This window comes from Sinohyriopsis cumingii, chromosome 11, assembly GCF_028554795.1.
Source record: "Sinohyriopsis cumingii isolate HCF-2022 chromosome 11, ASM2855479v2, whole genome shotgun sequence".
Taxonomy (NCBI): Eukaryota; Metazoa; Mollusca; class Bivalvia; order Unionida; family Unionidae; genus Sinohyriopsis; species Sinohyriopsis cumingii.
In genome coordinates this window covers 112,777,318-112,789,995 of record NC_142971.1, presented here as the reverse complement: position 1 = coordinate 112,789,995, position 12,678 = coordinate 112,777,318, and the positions used below count along the sequence as shown (strand labels likewise).

At 35.3% G+C, this 12,678-nt stretch overlaps 4 non-coding genes across 4 annotated transcripts; all 4 read right to left on the bottom strand.

Annotated features, from left to right (window-relative positions):
• Positions 1-2,859: 2,859 nt before the first annotated feature.
• Positions 2,860-2,932, bottom strand: Trnaf-gaa (transfer RNA phenylalanine (anticodon GAA)). Its single transcript has one exon. It is a non-coding gene; the product is annotated as a tRNA-Phe (tRNA).
• A 2,930-nt stretch (positions 2,933-5,862) lies between these two features.
• Positions 5,863-5,935, bottom strand: Trnaf-gaa (transfer RNA phenylalanine (anticodon GAA)). Its single transcript has one exon. It is a non-coding gene; the product is annotated as a tRNA-Phe (tRNA).
• A 2,941-nt stretch (positions 5,936-8,876) lies between these two features.
• On the bottom strand, positions 8,877-8,949 carry Trnaf-gaa (transfer RNA phenylalanine (anticodon GAA)). The gene has a single exon. It is a non-coding gene; the product is annotated as a tRNA-Phe (tRNA).
• A 2,971-nt stretch (positions 8,950-11,920) lies between these two features.
• Trnaf-gaa (transfer RNA phenylalanine (anticodon GAA)) lies at positions 11,921-11,993 on the bottom strand. Its single transcript has one exon. It is a non-coding gene; the product is annotated as a tRNA-Phe (tRNA).
• Between the last annotated feature and the right edge of the window lie 685 nt (positions 11,994-12,678).

The window sequence follows — 12,678 nt, the reverse complement described above, 5'->3', positions numbered from 1 at the left end:
AGTTTGATCATCTACTTTATCAAATAAGTCAGTCACTTCTACAAGTCCACTTATAGACCACTGTACATCAATGGTAGTGTTTCAATTGTGTCTTCACAATTCTATAAAAGCAGTTTGCTAGGCAGCATCAGGAAAAGCAGTAAATTCACACCAATCTCATCCCTAGCTTTAACGATCTTCATACACGCCAACCACTAAAATAAACCTCCTTAAATAAGACAAGAATTCTTTATTTTCGATTGCGCTGTCCATACATGTCAATTAAAATATACAATATAAATGCATTCTCCACAATAAAGATCATAGGTGTCTTACGTGCAAATCTATAGACACATCTACAACTACAGAATGGAAAAGCATTCTTAAGAACAAAATGAAGTAAGACATTTCAATGGGTACTTTGTTCCAAATATCTACAATCCGAGAATGTAAACGAATATCGTAATTTCGGAAAGATTTCATAATGCAGTTCTTACTATCCGATATTCTTCTCATCATTGAAAACACATACTTTCTCATTCATTCTTCAACACTAAATGCATTGTAGTTTACAAACATGATGGAGGCACTCTTCCGTCTCAAAAGGCTTAATAGCAGACGAAGACAGTTATTATAGTCAATAACCATGTTTCTTTTCATACATTCACTAACGTTTATCCAAAGAGCATCGCAGTACAATACGCAGCAATAGGATTTAAATCATGTAAATGTCATATTTATACCTGTCAATTTATCTGCAATAACTTCCTTCAACCTGCGACAGAAGAACTTACCAATAACACATCACCAGCAAAACTAAAAGTGTTAAGAAGTAACACATTTTCAGTCAACTGTATTCCCGCGTCACACTCACCCAGCTTAAGATATATTTCTTAAAAGTATAGACTAAACAACAAAGGATAAAGATCACCTCCCTACCTCACCACTTCGAATACATTGAAGAAACTGGATCATGTACTCCCCCCCCCCGCCCCAATCAAAACTGGTTGCCATACCAGGTAACTCGAGTATGAACTATGGTGGCAGGTATTTGATTCTCGAGCACCTTTTCAAACAATCTCCAATAATGTCATAGTCTAAATGGGTCCATCTAAATAAAGCCTTTGACTCTTTGCCACGTGCCTTACTGCTAGTAAAACTAGGAATGTGCGTGCTGTCATATAAAGGATTAACATCTTATTGAAAGTTATCCTAAATCTAATATTGTAATTTTTTTAAGGTTCAAACGACGATCATTACCTTTGACAGGTTTTTCACAAGAATGAACACTTGGGCTATTTTAATGTAACATAATTTGTAATAATATTTAGATTTTGTAACAGATAGTAATATTTATAGAGACCAATGCTGATGAAAAGTTTTCAATGTGATCAAGACACTAATGAAAGATAATGTCTCAGATACTGAACGGTTCACAACAAAATCAAAGGAAGCTGCGTCCGCAATGATTGTAAATCGTCGCTATTGCTTCTTTGAAACATAATCAAAGTCGTTGCTTTGACATACAAGTAATTACCATGGAATATAGAATGAAAATGAAACTCTTATGAATTACAATGGGCATTTAACTGAAATTTAGTATTTCTTTATCAAATTTATTTATCAAGGCATGATCACAGCCAACACTTGTAATAAACCAAGCAATTTCCTCAGCATAATAAAACCCAAAGAATTTGTTATTTGCTCATTGAATGAAAACATTATTCTTCTAAAGAATGCTCATATTTCTGTGCAAAATACTTCCATGAAAATGAAACACATTAATGAGAGACAGAGAGAGACGTACACTCTGTGTGTGTGTGTGTGTATGTGTGTGATTTAGAATTGAAACGCAACTTTAACAATTATTTTGTCATATCGTTAGGATATCTACAGTGGCTCTTTATAGTGATGCCTAGCACTGGGGGCATCATGTCGCAGACATGTAGCATGATGTTCCACCCAGTCACATTATCGTGACACCAAGCCGACCAGTCCTATTACTAAAATCTTAAGCTGAGCGCTATGCCAAGCAGAGGTTAGTACTATAATTTTGTTACGTCTTTGGTATGACTCGGCCAGAAATCAAGCACATTTAGGAAAGAGAGATCTTCATTCAATGTATTATGTCTATGTATGTTTATGTGAGTCTCTAGTTGCAAGGATAAATGTCCTTTAGCTAAGAACAATTGCACAAGAGGCGTTTCAAATCAGAAAATCGATAGTCCATGCTATCAGCATAATCATACAAAGTAAAATTCTTCCATGTTTACATATGTATTACACGAATAGATGTTTAGATATATATTCTTTCACGCCATGGAATCCACTCACATGGCACCTTCACAATTATACCAGTTGAAAACGCAAACATAATATTAAACGGAATTTCCGATCGAACGTTTGAGAATCAAATTTAAACCAAATATGGGCGATTGCAGTAATATTTTACAATATTTGCAATCGATAAGCTTAATTATCATACGCTGTAACTCTTAAGGAATTCTTGATTGTAATCGTATCAAACTTTCCGCCAGATTTATTTTTCTATTTTACATTTTATTTTATACTACTTCACAACATGCATATGCGTGGGAAACATGAAACTCTGCATCTCACTTCACAAGGTTCAAAACAATTTCTTACTTTGTTGAGAGAGAGAGAGAGAGAGAGAGAGAGAGAGGGGAGGGAGGAGGAGGAACCTAACGATAATAGAGATAACAAAAGTGTGAAAGTGAGTTTTGTCGGAAGTTTGTTTTATTTCCTTTTTAATCTTTTAAAAAATATTTATTTGTTAAAATGGTTTAAACGAGTTTTAAAATGAAAACAGGCTTTTGAAGGAAAATACAAAAATTCCTGCCAGCCGCCGGATATGTTCCGTGCCGGAACCCGGGATTGAACCGGGGGCCTTTAGATCTTCAGTCTAACGCTCTCCCAACTGAGCTATTCCGGCTGACATTGACAATTGTCGCAACTTACCTATGTGAGATTGCATTTATCACTGCGCACCAAATCCACATCACTGACAAGTTTGATCATCTACTTTATCAAATAAGTCAGTCACTTCTACAAGTCCACTTATAGACCACTGTACATCAATGGTAGTGTTTCAATTGTGTCTTCACAATTCTATAAAAGCAGTTTGCTAGGCAGCATCAAGAAAATCAGTAAATTCACACCAATCTCATCCCTAGCTTTAACGATCTTCATACACGCCAACCACTAAAATAAACCTCCTTAAATAAGACAAGAATTCTTTATTTTCGATTGCGCTGTCCATACATGTCAATTAAAATATACAATATAAATGCATTCTCCACAATAAAGATCATAGGTGTCTTACGTGCAAATCTATAGACACATCTACAACTACAGAATGGAAAAGCATTCTTAAGAACAAAATGAAGTAAGACATTTCAATGGGTACTTTGTTCCAAATATCTACAATCCGAGAATGTAAACGAATATCGTAATTTCGGAAAGATTTCATAATGCAGTTCTTACTATCCGATATTCTTCTCATCATTGAAAACACATACTTTCTCATTCATTCTTCAACACTAAATGCATTGTAGTTTACAAACATGATGGAGGCACTCTTCCGTCTCAAAAGGCTTAATAGCAGACGAAGACAGTTATTATAGTCAATAACCATGTTTCTTTTCATACATTCACTAACGTTTATCCAAAGAGCATCGCAGTACAATACGCAGCAATAGGATTTAAAGCATGTAAATGTCATATTTATACCTGTCAATTTATCTGCAATAACTTCCTTCAACCTGCGACAGAAGAACTTACCAATAACACATCACCAGCAAAACTAAAAGTGTTAAGAAGTAACACATTTTCAGTCAACTGTATTCCCGCGTCACACTCACCCAGCTTAAGATATATTTCTTAAAAGTATAGACTAAACAACAAAGGATAAAGATCACCTCCCTACCTCACCCCGTTGAATACATTGAAGAAACTGGATCATGTACTCCCCCCCCCCCCCGCCCCAATCAAAACTGGTTGCCATACCAGGTAACTCGAGTATGAACTATGGTGGCAGGTATTTGATTCTCGAGCACCTTTTCAAACAATCTCCAATAATGTCATAGTCTAAATGGGTCCATCTAAATAAAGCCTTTGACTCTTTGCCACGTGCCTTACTGCTAGTAAAACTAGGAATGTGCGTGCTGTCATATAAAGGATTAACATCTTATTGAAAGTTATCCTAAATCTAATATTGTAATTTTTTTAAGGTTCAAACGACGATCATTACCTTTGACAGGTTTTTCACAAGAATGAACACTTTGGCTATTTTAATGTAACATAATTTGTAATAATATTTAGATTTTGTAACAGATAGTAATATTTATAGAGACCAATGCTGATGAAAAGTTTTCAATGTGATCAAGACACTAATGAAAGATAATGTCTCAGATACTGAACGGTTCACAACAAAATCAAAGGAAGCTGCGTCCGCAATGATTGTAAATCGTCGCTATTGCTTCTTTGAAACATAATCAAAGTCGTTGCTTTGACATACAAGTAATTACCATGGAATATAGAATGAAAATGAAACTCTTATGAATTACAATGGGCATTTAACTGAAATTTAGTATTTCTTTATCAAATTTATTTATCAAGGCATGATCACAGCCAACACTTGTAATAAACCAAGCAATTTCCTCAGCATAATAAAACCCAAAGAATTTGTTATTTGCTCATTGAATGAAAACATTATTCTTCTAAAGAATGCTCATATTTCTGTGCAAAATACTTCCATGAAAATGAAACACATTAATGAGAGACAGAGAGAGACGTACACTCTGTGTGTGTGTGTATGTGTGTGATTTAGAATTGAAACGCAACTTTAACAATTATTTTGTCATATCGCTAGGATATCTACAGTGGCTCTTTATAGTGATGCCTAGCACTGGGGGCATCATGTCGCAGACATGTAGCATGATGTTCCACCCAGTCACATTATCGTGACACCAAGCCGACCAGTCCTATTACTAAATCTTAAGCTGAGCGCTATGCCAAGCAGAGGTTAGTACTATAATTTTGTTACGTCTTTGGTATGACTCGGCCGGAAATCAAGCACATTTAGGAAAGAGCGATCTTCATTCAATGTATTATGTCTATGCATGTTTATGTGAGTCTCTAGTTGCAAGGATAAATGTCCTTTAGCTAAGAACAATTGCACAAGAGGCGTTTCAAATCAGAAAATCGATAGTCCATGCTATCAGCATAATCATACAAAGTAAAATTCTTCCATGTTTACATATGTATTACACGAATAGATGTTTAGATATATATTCTTTCACGCCATGGAATCCACTCACATGGCCCCTTCACAATTATACCAGTTGAAAACGCAAACATAATATTAAACGGAATTTCCGATCGAACGTTTGAGAATCAAATTTAAACCAAATATGGGCGATTGCAGTAATATTTTACAATATTTGCAATCGATAAGCTTAATTATCATACGCTGTAACTCTTATGGAATTCTTGATTGTAATCGTATCAAACTTTCCGCCAGATTTATTTTTCTATTTTACATTTTATTTTATACTACTTCACAACATGCATATGCGTGGGAAACAGGAAACTCTGCATCTCACTTCACAAGGTTCAAAACAATTTCTTACTTTGTTGAGAGAGAGAGAGAGAGAGAGAGAGGGGGGGGAGGGAGGAGGAGGAACCTAACGATAATAGAGATAACAAAAGTGTGAAAGTGAGTTTTGTCGGAAGTTTGTTTTATTTCCTTTTTAATCTTTTAAAAAATATTTATTTGTTAAAATGGTTTAAACGAGTTTTAAAATGAAAACAGGCTTTTGAAGGAAAATACAAAAATTCCTGCCAGCCGCCGGATATGTTCCGTGCCGGAACCCGGGATTGAACCGGGGACCTTTAGATCTTCAGTCTAACGCTCTCCCAACTGAGCTATTCCGGCTGACATTGACAATTGTCGCAACTTACCTATGTGAGATTGCATTTATCACTGCGCACCAAATCCACATCACTGACAAGTTTGATCATCTACTTTATCAAATAAGTCAGTCACTTCTACAAGTCCACTTATAGACCACTGTACATCAATGGTAGTGTTTCAATTGTGTCTTCACAATTCTATAAAAGCAGTTTGCTAGGCAGCATCAAGAAAATCAGTAAATTCACACCAATCTCATCCCTAGCTTTAACGATCTTCATACACGCCAACCACTAAAATAAACCTCCTTAAATAAGACAAGAATTCTTTATTTTCGATTGCGCTGTCCATACATGTCAATTAAAATATACAATATAAATGCATTCTCCACAATAAAGATCATAGGTGTCTTACGTGCAAATCTATAGACACATCTACAACTACAGAATGGAAAAGCATTCTTAAGAACAAAATGAAGTAAGACATTTCAATGGGTACTTTGTTCCAAATATCTACAATCCGAGAATGTAAACGAATATCGTAATTTCGGAAAGATTTCATAATGCAGTTCTTACTATCCGATATTCTTCTCATCATTGAAAACACATACTTTCTCATTCATTCTTCAACACTAAATGCATTGTAGTTTACAAACATGATGGAGGCACTCTTCCGTCTCAAAAGGCTTAATAGCAGACGAAGACAGTTATTATAGTCAATAACCATGTTTCTTTTCATACATTCACTAACGTTTATCCAAAGAGCATCGCAGTACAATACGCAGCAATAGGATTTAAATCATGTAAATGTCATATTTATACCTGTCAATTTATCTGCAATAACTTCCTTCAACCTGCGACAGAAGAACTTACCAATAACACATCACCAGCAAAACTAAAAGTGTTAAGAAGTAACACATTTTCAGTCAACTGTATTCCCGCGTCACACTCACCCAGCTTAAGATATATTTCTTAAAAGTATAGACTAAACAACAAAGGATAAAGATCACCTCCCTACCTCACCCCGTTGAATACATTGAAGAAACTGGATCATGTACTCCCCCCCCCCCGCCCCAATCAAAACTGGTTGCCATACCAGGTAACTCGAGTATGAACTATGGTGGCAGGTATTTGATTCTCGAGCACCTTTTCAAACAATCTCCAATAATGTCATAGTCTAAATAGGTCCATCTAAATAAAGCCTTTGACTCTTTGCCACGTGCCTTACTGCTAGTAAAACTAGGAATGTGCGTGCTGTCATATAAAGGATTAACATCTTATTGAAAGTTATCCTAAATCTAATATTGTAATTTTTTTAAGGTTCAAACGACGATCATTACCTTTGACAGGTTTTTCACAAGAATGAACACTTGGGCTATTTTAATGTAACATAATTTGTAATAATATTTAGATTTTGTAACAGATAGTAATATTTATAGAGACCAATGCTGATGAAAAGTTTTCAATGTGATCAAGACACTAATGAAAGATAATGTCTCAGATACTGAACGGTTCACAACAAAATCAAAGGAAGCTGCGTCCGCAATAATTGTAAATCGTCGCTATTGCTTCTTTGAAACATAATCAAAGTCGTTGCTTTGACATACAAGTAATTACCATGGAATATAGAATGAAAATGAAACTCTTATGAATTACAATGGGCATTTAACTGAAATTTAGTATTTCTTTATCAAATTTATTTAACAAAGCATGATCACAGCCAACACTTGTAATAAACCAAGCAATTTCCTCAGCATAATAAAAACCAAAGAATTTGTTATTTGCTCATTAAATGAAAACATTATTCTTCTAAAGAATGCTCATATTTCTGTGCAAAATACTTCCATGAAAATGAAACACATTAATGAGAGACAGAGAGAGACGTACACTCTGTGTGTGTGTGTATGTGTGTGATTTAGAATTGAAACGCAACTTTAACAATTATTTTGTCATATCGCTAGGATATCTACAGTGGCTCTTTATAGTGATGCCTAGCACTGGGGGCATCATGTCGCAGACATGTAGCATGATGTTCCACCCAGTCACATTATCGTGACACCAAGCCGACCAGTCCTATTACTAAAATCTTAAGCTGAGCGCTATGCCAAGCAGAGGTTAGTACTATAATTTTGTTACGTCTTTGGTATGACTCGGCCGGAAATCAAGCACATTTAGGAAAGAGAGATCTTCATTCAATGTATTATGTCTATGCATGTTTATGTGAGTCTCTAGTTGCAAGGATAAATGTCCTTTAGCTAAGAACAATTGCACAAGAGGCGTTTCAAATCAGAAAATCGATAGTCCATGCTATCAGCATAGTCATACAAAGTAAAATTCTTCAATGTTTACATATGTATTACACGAATAGATGTTTAGATATATATTCTTTCACGCCATGGAATCCACTCACATGGCACCTTCACAATTATACCAGTTGAAAACGCAAACATAATATTAAACGGAATTTCCGATCGAACGTTTGAGAATCAAATTTAAACCAAATATGGGCGATTGCAGTAATATTTTACAATATTTGCAATCGATAAGCTTAATTATCATACGCTGTAACTCTTAAGGAATTCTTGATTGTAATCGTATCAAACTTTCCGCCAGATTTATTTTTCTATTTTACATTTTATTTTATACTACTTCACAACATGCATATGCGTGGGAAACAGGAAACTCTGCATCTCACTTCACAAGGTTCAAAACAATTTCTTACTTTGTTGTGAGAGAGAGAGAGAGAGAGAGAGAGAGATAGAGAGAGAGGGGAGGGAGGAGGAGGAACCTAACGATAATAGAGATAACAAAAGTGTGAAAGTGAGTTTTGTCGGAAGTTTGTTTTATTTCCTTTTTAATCTTTTAAAAAATATTTATTTGTTAAAATGGTTTAAACGAGTTTTAAAATGAAAACAGGCTTTTGAAGGAAAATACAAAAATTCCTGCCAGCCGCTGGATATGTTCCGTGCCGGAACCCGGGATTGAACCGGGGACCTTTAGATCTTCAGTCTAACGCTCTCCCAACTGAGCTATTCCGGCTGACATTGACAATTGTCGCAACTTACCTATGTGAGATTGCATTTATCACTGCGCACCAAATCCACATCACTGACAAGTTTGATCATCTACTTTATCAAATAAGTCAGTCACTTCTACAAGTCCACTTATAGACCACTGTACATCAATGGTAGTGTTTCAATTGTGTCTTCACAATTCTATAAAAGCAGTTTGCTAGGCAGCATCAAGAAAATCAGTAAATTCACACCAATCTCATCCCTAGCTTTAACGATCTTCATACACGCCAACCACTAAAATAAACCTCCTTAAATAAGACAAGAATTCTTTATTTTCGATTGCGCTGTCCATACATGTCAATTAAAATATACAATATAAATGCATTCTCCACAATAAAGATCATAGGTGTCTTACGTGCAAATCTATAGACACATCTACAACTACAGAATGGAAAAGCATTCTTAAGAACAAAATGAAGTAAGACATTTCAATGGGTACTTTGTTCCAAATATCTACAATCCGAGAATGTAAACGAATATCGTAATTTCGGAAAGATTTCATAATGCAGTTCTTACTATCCGATATTCTTCTCATCATTGAAAACACATACTTTCTCATTCATTCTTCAACACTAAATGCATTGTAGTTTACAAACATGATGGAGGCACTCTTCCGTCTCAAAAGGCTTAATAGCAGACGAAGACAGTTATTATAGTCAATAACCATGTTTCTTTTCATACATTCACTAACGTTTATCCAAAGAGCATCGCAGTACAATACGCAGCAATAGGATTTAAATCATGTAAATGTCATATTTATACCTGTCAATTTATCTGCAATAACTTCCTTCAACCTGCGACAGAAGAACTTACCAATAACACATCACCAGCAAAACTAAAAGTGTTAAGAAGTAACACATTTTCAGTCAACTGTATTCCCGCCTCACACTCACCCAGCTTAAGATATATTTCTTAAAAGTATAGACTAAACAACAAAGGATAAAGATCACCTCCCTACCTCACCCCGTTGAATACATTGAAGAAACTGGATCATGTACTCCCCCCCCCCCCCCCGCCCCAATCAAAACTGGTTGCCATACCAGGTAACTCGAGTATGAACTATGGTGGCAGGTATTTGATTCTCGAGCACCTTTTCAAACAATCTCCAATAATGTCATAGTCTAAATAGGTCCATCTAAATAAAGCCTTTGACTCTTTGCCACGTGCCTTACTGCTAGTAAAACTAGGAATGTGCGTGCTGTCATATAAAGGATTAACATCTTATTGAAAGTTATCCTAAATCTAATATTGTAATTTTTTTAAGGTTCAAACGACGATCATTACCTTTGACAGGTTTTTCACAAGAATGAACACTTGGGCTATTTTAATGTAACATAATTTGTAATAATATTTAGATTTTGTAACAGATAGTAATATTTATAGAGACCAATGCTGATGAAAAGTTTTCAATGTGATCAAGACACTAATGAAAGATAATGTCTCAGATACTGAACGGTTCACAACAAAATCAAAGGAAGCTGCGTCCGCAATAATTGTAAATCGTCGCTATTGCTTCTTTGAAACATAATCAAAGTCGTTGCTTTGACATACAAGTAATTACCATGGAATATAGAATGAAAATGAAACTCTTATGAATTACAATGGGCATTTAACTGAAATTTAGTATTTCTTTATCAAATTTATTTAACAAAGCATGATCACAGCCAACACTTGTAATAAACCAAGCAATTTCCTCAGCATAATAAAAACCAAAGAATTTGTTATTTGCTCATTGAATGAAAACATTATTCTTCTAAAGAATGCTCATATTTCTGTGCAAAATACTTCCATGAAAATGAAACACATTAATGAGAGACAGAGAGAGACGTACACTCTGTGTGTGTGTGTATGTGTGTGATTTAGAATTGAAACGCAACTTTAACAATTATTTTGTCATATCGCTAGGATATCTACAGTGGCTCTTTATAGTGATGCCTAGCACTGGGGGCATCATGTCGCAGACATGTAGCATGATGTTCCACCCAGTCACATTATCGTGACACCAAGCCGACCAGTCCTATTACTAAAATCTTAAGCTGAGCGCTATGCCAAGCAGAGGTTAGTACTATAATTTTGTTACGTCTTTGGTATGACTCGGCCGGAAATCAAGCACATTTAGGAAAGAGAGATCTTCATTCAATGTATTATGTCTATGCATGTTTATGTGAGTCTCTAGTTGCAAGGATAAATGTCCTTTAGCTAAGAACAATTGCACAAGAGGCGTTTCAAATCAGAAAATCGATAGTCCATGCTATCAGCATAGTCATACAAAGTAAAATTCTTCCATGTTTACATATGTATTACACGAATAGATGTTTAGATATATATTCTTTCACGCCATGGAATCCACTCACATGGCACCTTCACAATTATACCAGTTGAAAACGCAAACATAATATTAAACGGAATTTCCGATCGAACGTTTGAGAATCAAATTTAAACCAAATATGGGCGATTGCAGTAATATTTTACAATATTTGCAATCGATAAGCTTAATTATCATACGCTGTAACTCTTAAGGAATTCTTGATTGTAATCGTATCAAACTTTCCGCCAGATTTATTTTTCTATTTTACATTTTATTTTATACTACTTCACAACATGCATATGCGTGGGAAACAGGAAACTCTGCATCTCACTTCACAAGGATCAAAACAATTTCTTACTTTGTTGTGAGAGAGAGAGAGAGAGAGAGAGAGAGAGAGAGAGAGAGAGAGAGAGAGAGAGAGAGAGAGAGAGGGGAGGGAGGAGGAGGAACCTAACGATAATAGAGATAACAAAAGTGTGAAAGTGAGTTTTGTCGGAAGTTTGTTTTATTTCCTTTTTAATCTTTTAAAAAATATTTATTTGTTAAAATGGTTTAAACGAGTTTTAAAATGAAAACAGGCTTTTGAAGGAAAATACAAAAATTCCTGCCAGCCGCCGGATATGTTCCGTGCCGGAACCCGGGATTGAACCGGGGACCTTTAGATCTTCAGTCTAACGCTCTCCCAACTGAGCTATTCCGGCTGACATTGACAATTGTCGCAACTTACCTATGTGAGATTGCATTTATCACTGCGCACCAAATCCACATCACTGACAAGTTTGATCATCTACTTTATCAAATAAGTCAGTCACTTCTACAAGTCCACTTATAGACCACTGTACATCAATGGTAGTGTTTCAATTGTGTCTTCACAATTCTATAAAAGCAGTTTGCTAGGCAGCATCAGGAAAATCAGTAAATTCACACCAATCTCATCCCTAGCTTTAACGATCTTCATACACGCCAACCACTAAAATAAACCTCCTTAAATAAGACAAGAATTCTTTATTTTCGATTGCGCTGTCCATACATGTCAATTATAATATACAATATAAATGCATTCTCCACAATAAAGATCATAGGTGTCTTACGTGCAAATCTATAGACACATCTACAACTACAGAATGGAAAAGCATTCTTAAGAACAAAATGAAGTAAGACATTTCAATGGGTACTTTGTTCCAAATATCTACAATCCGAGAATGTAAACGAATATCGTAATTTCGGAAAGATTTCATAATGCAGTTCTTACTATCCGATATTCTTCTCATCATTGAAAACACATACTTTCTCATTCATTCTTCAACACTAAATGCATTGTAGTTTACAAACATGATGGAGGCACTCTTCCGTCTCAAAAGGCTTAATAGCAGACGAAGACAGTTA